The sequence below is a fragment of the Hipposideros armiger genome, unplaced genomic scaffold (genome assembly GCF_001890085.2).
Source record: "Hipposideros armiger isolate ML-2016 unplaced genomic scaffold, ASM189008v1 scaffold_144, whole genome shotgun sequence".
NCBI lineage: Eukaryota > Metazoa > Chordata > Mammalia > Chiroptera > Hipposideridae > Hipposideros > Hipposideros armiger.
The window spans coordinates 406,167-411,572 of record NW_017731494.1 but is presented as its reverse complement, the minus strand read 5'-3'; the positions used below and the strand labels follow the sequence as shown (position 1 = coordinate 411,572).

The following is a 5,406-nucleotide window of genomic DNA, read 5'->3' as shown; positions in this document are numbered from 1 at the left end:
CGGGCCAAGTGACTTAGTTGGTTAAGAGTTGGCTTAAGAGTGTGAGCGCTGAGCAACAGGGCCGCCGGTTCGATTCCCACATGGGCCAGTGACACTGCGCCCTAGCTGAGCTGTCGCTGAGCTGCCAACAGGTGGTAGGATGGCTCAGCTGGTGCAACAAGATTGCCTGTTCGATGGTGGGCTATGCCCACCCGCAACTAGATGAACTCGATGAACTCGACATCTTGAGCTGAGCTGCCGCCCAATGGCTCAGTGGATAGAGCATGTGCTCTTAACAATAAGGCTGCTGGTTTGACTCCTGCATGGGATGGTGGCTACACCCACCTGCAACTAAGATTGAACACAGCACCTTGAGCTTAGAAGCCACAAGCTGCCGATTGGAAGCCAGATGGCGACTGGCGCCCTCCACAACAAAGATTGAAGAACAACTTGGCTGTTCCCCTCCCCCAATTCCCCAACACTGTTCCCTCCCCCAATTCTCCAATAAAATCTTAAAAAAAAAAAAAGGCCATGGAGTCTTGCTTCAGCTACATTTGTTACCAGGTTCATTTCTGCTGTTATGTGCAAACAGTTACCCAGGTAATACGTGCGTGCGTGTGTGTGTGTGTGTGTGTGTGTGTGTTAACTATACAACATGACTAATGCTGAGCATATGGCCACATAGCTCACCAGAGTTTATCCATACTAATTATCTGTATGAGTCAAGAAAGAGAAGAAGATAAAGGCAGAAGATTTAGAGCCAGGACTTTTTGTTTGTTTGTTTTGAGGATGACATGACACAATTTCCCCCCTACTTTGTTAAGTAAGGAAAGTTCAAGAACTCTTAAGGAGGCTCTGGCCCACTGACATTGAGTTACTGAGAAGGGATTCCTAATCCAAGCCATTAGGACAATGTAAGTTGAGCAAGAACTACATTTTTTTTTCTTGACTGTATACCTCAAAAGGCATATTATTTAATAAACTGTCAGACAATTACTTTGTAGTGAGAATTGCATTCATTTAAATTAGGCAATCAACATACACTTCTGTGTGTGTGTTCCTGGGAATCTTTGTGTTTGTTTCTGTGTTTGTGCAGAAGCTATGTGCAGCAAATGTAATGTGATCGCCTCTGTTTGTCATAGAGAAAAAAATGTTAACTTGAGAATAAGGAGAATTGGGATCTAGCTCCAGGTCAAAGCGAATACTTGCACATGAAGGACCTCCTAGGAGACTTAACCACAAAAACGGTCATCCACAGTATTGTTTATAACAATGGACTCTGAGAGATAAAAGTCATTGCATTTCTAACAATTGGGAATTGTTTAAATAAATTATGGTATATTTAAATAACGGAATTTATGCAGCCATTTAAAATACTGTTGTAGAGCTCCTCTTGTGTTCTCATGTTAATGGCAGGTGGCAGCTGCTGAGTGGGACGAAAATAACCGCTGCAGGCACCGGGGAAAGTCTCCTTGCCTCCCCTTTTCCGCTGCCGCCAGTACCCGAGCTCGCTAGCATGTCCGTGGTGACACCGAATCGCTCACAGACCGGTTGGCCCCGTGGGGTCACCCAGTTTGGCAACAAGTACATCCAGCAGACCAAGCCCCTCACCTTGGAGCGCACCATCAACCTATACCCTCTTACCAATTATACTTTTGGTACAAAAGAGCCCCTGTATGAGAAGGACAGCTCTGTTGCAGCCAGATTTCAGCGCATGAGGGAGGAATTTGATAAAATTGGAATGAGGACTGTAGAAGGGGTTCTGATTGTACATGAGCATGGGCTACCTCATGTGTTACTGCTACAGCTGGGAACAACTTTCTTCAAATTTCCTGGTGGTGAACTTAATCCAGGAGAGGATGAAGTTGAAGGACTAAAATGCTTAATGACAGAGATACTGGGTCTTCAAGATGGAGTCCTGCAAGACTGGGTCATTGATGATGGCATTGGAAACTGGTGGAGACCAAATTTTGAACCTCCTCAGTATCTCTATATTCCTGCACATATTACAAAACCTAAGGAACGTAAGAAGTTGTTTTTGGTTCGACTTCAAGAGAAAGCCTGTTTGTAGTCCCTAAAAATTACAAGCTAGTAGCTGCACCATTGTTTGAATTGTATGACAATGCACCAGGATATGGATACATCATTTCTAGTCTCCCTCAGCTTTTGAGCAGGTTCAATTTTATAGACAACTGAATTCCTGCACAGTGGAGAAGTAAAAAGAAGCCGTCTCTGTGAGCACAGCTCTGCACCGTGTAGAATAAATGTGATAGAAAAGTTTGCTGGTTTTTTCTCTTTCCCAACCCCTAAATTGCCACTTGCTTTCTATTGTTTGAACCGTAAAGTTAATATGGGGAACTAGATAGTGGTGTAAACACATGTGATAATGTTTAATTTGCTTTTGTTTCCATGCATACGTTTTTATACAACATTAAAGAAAGTGGACTTTCTATTTGTATTCCATTTTTTAAAATATCACATTAAAATTGTAAAATTCTTACAGAAAATAAAAATAAAAAAATAAAATATTACTGTAGAATCAGATTTCCTGGCATGAAATGATGTTTTAATATATAGATTTGCTTTGTATAATGACTATTTAATGATTTTTTTTTTGGAATGATGACTATTTAACAGCTATAGCACTTCTCAGACAACTCGTTTAAAAAAACTAATAATTTTTCAAAGAAATACTAAATAAATATGTGTAAGAATCATATGGTTTTAGACTCATGACCCACTCCCGAATTTTCTCAACCAATAGTTTCTCATCATATAATGCAATATAAAACAGTGAATTCGACACCATATTTGATGATTCCAAAATGATTGTTTTGTATGTATATTCACTAATCAAGTGGGATAAAGATATAACATCTCTGTGTGCTCTTTCCATATGTTACTAAGGACTAGCAGATTTTGCCCTTATTTTATAGCCCTAGACGTGATTTTTAGTTTTATAACTTATTTCTGAGTCCAAATTAAGTACAAAATAACCATGAATCCCCCAAAGTTTGAAAAATTGGTAAAGAAAGTACTGCATGGAGAATTCATCTTCCAAATGAATGACTCCCTTACACTGTCTGCAACCAATACCCACTATCAAGATTCTTAGTTCTCATTTTGTGAGAATAATAAATCTTTATGATATTTCAATGTACAAATCATATTCAAATCCTTTCAAATATTGTTGTCTACTGTTTATATAATGTTTTATTTTCATTTTTCAGTTAGAAATGTGAAAATTGTTTAGGTATATAGGTTGGGATGAAATATATCATTATTTTTCAAATTAAAATTAATGGAAATTTAGAAAAAATTACTGTTTTTTTCACTTAGCAAGGTTTTCTAGAATTGAGTAATGTTGTTATACAAGGAATAGATGAATTATTAAGTTAAATAAAGCCAGTTTTCACCTACAGGTGGCAAAAGATAGGTGTAGTAGAAATGTATGCATATACATATAAATAGATAATGAAATGAAAAGATAATTACCAAAATTGCCCCCAATGATTATGGTGTTGAGTGGTGGTGCTTTAATTTTTCATATTATGTCCAACTGCTTTTTACCCTGTTCTTTCCTTATTTCTTCTTTTATTTGCTTAAGTAGCAAGATAATATTTTGAGATATAAATAAACTTCCCCCTCCTTCCCCTCTGGTAGATTTTGTACCTTTGTGTCAATCTGATGCATTATGGGATTTCGTCTTTACACCATGGGAATGGGCTGACAACAGAGCCAACTGCAGATAAAAGAAGAGCTGATTTTTAACTAGTGTATTTTTGAAGTCAAGACCTGGCAAAGACAGATAGTTTGGAAAACTACATAAGCAGTTGGAGCTGGTTCCTCTTGCCTAAAGACTGGTTAATGTCTGTCTGGACTTTGGGGGAGCAGAAGAAAATCGGAGAGAAAGTGAGCAGGTAATGAGTTCTAGATATGACAAGTTTTAGAAGTTGGATGGAGGAAGAAGGTGACGGAATCCTCCAGTACATTTGGGGATTCGAGAGCAGGAAAGGGCTTCCTGCAGAGAATTGAAAACTCAGAGATAAACAGGCATCTCAAAGTAACACAGGCTATTATGAATTTGCCAGCTGCTGATTCAGGGCTCTTCACATTTGGACGGTTATTGAAGGACAGACACAGAGGGAGAAGGAGAGGGACAGAGATAGGCTAGTTTCTTCCTAGACACTTACTGCAATCCAGAGATTTCTGTCTCAACAATAGATCAATAATGTTCTGGGGCCACACAGATCTCTTGATTACAATAATGTACAGAATATTATTAGCTCTGAATAACAATAAGGACAACCAATATTACAACCCAGAGGGAGAACTTCCCTGGTTTCAGAATGTTCATAGTTGCTCTCAAGCCACTTGACAAATAAACAAAAGTAATAGTTTTGAAAGTTCAGAGATACACTAGGCTTTGTTTCTATTAACACTTAATCTGAACAAACTATACCAGTCTAGTTCCACATGAGGTTGAAATGTGACTTCATTTCTAACCTGCCAAATAACCTAATTTAAAAAACAGCATTGCATCAATAAAGTATCTCTTTATGCTTTCTAGTAATGAATTCTGTCTATTTACATCTATTTAAAAAAAATTGCAACTCAGGGGTAAAAAAATTTGCAAATATACATTGACCTTATTTCTTGTGTTGTTTTGCTTCCAATTTCTCTCAGAGTTTATTCTGCCCATTCAGCCCTTAGCTCTCTGTTCTCTGGCTGCTGCCCTCACTGCTCCACGGACAGGCCTTGTTCCGGGTCAGCAGCACCCCCCTTGCTGCAAAACCTGTGGGTCCCTTCTCTGTCCGTGTCTAACGTAACCTCCCATTAATGTCTGACACGACCGCTCACTCCCTGCTCCTGGATATTTTTCCTCCTTTGCTTTGTCCACCATACTTCCTTGAATTTTTTCCCTTTCGTTCTTTTTAAGAGCTCTTCTTTTCTTTTCACCAGTCCTGAAGTATTGGCTCCAGACTTATGTGTCTGACTACTTACTGGTCATGCCCGCAAGTATATCCTATAACCTCTCAAAAAGCCATCTGCTCAGAACTGAACACATCTTCCTGGACAAGCCTGTTTCTTCTCTGCTTCTCTATCAGTGGTTGGTCCTCCAAGCTGTCCAGTGACCAAGCTAGAATGCTGGGTGTTCCATCTGACCCGTTTTCCTCCCTGAATTGCCATCTGTATTAGCTTGCATGGGCTTCTATAACAAAATATCATAGTTTTGGTGGCTTAAACAACAGAAAGGTATTTTCTCACATTTCTTTAGGCTGGGAAGTCCAAGATCAAGGTGCTGGCAAATTCGGTTTCTGGTGAGGGCTCTCTTTCTGCTTGCAGATGGTGGGTGGCTAGGATGGGGTGGCAGAGAGAGAGAGAGAGAGAGAGAGAGAGAGAGAGAGAGAGAGAGAGAGAGGGAGA

The 5,406-nt window shown here is 39.6% G+C and overlaps 1 pseudogene; it reads left to right on the top strand.

Moving 5' to 3' along the window:
• The first annotated feature begins 1,495 nt into the window (after positions 1 to 1,495).
• On the top strand, positions 1,496 to 2,236 carry LOC109387001 (cleavage and polyadenylation specificity factor subunit 5 pseudogene; annotated as a pseudogene).
• The last annotated feature ends 3,170 nt before the right edge of the window (positions 2,237 to 5,406 follow it).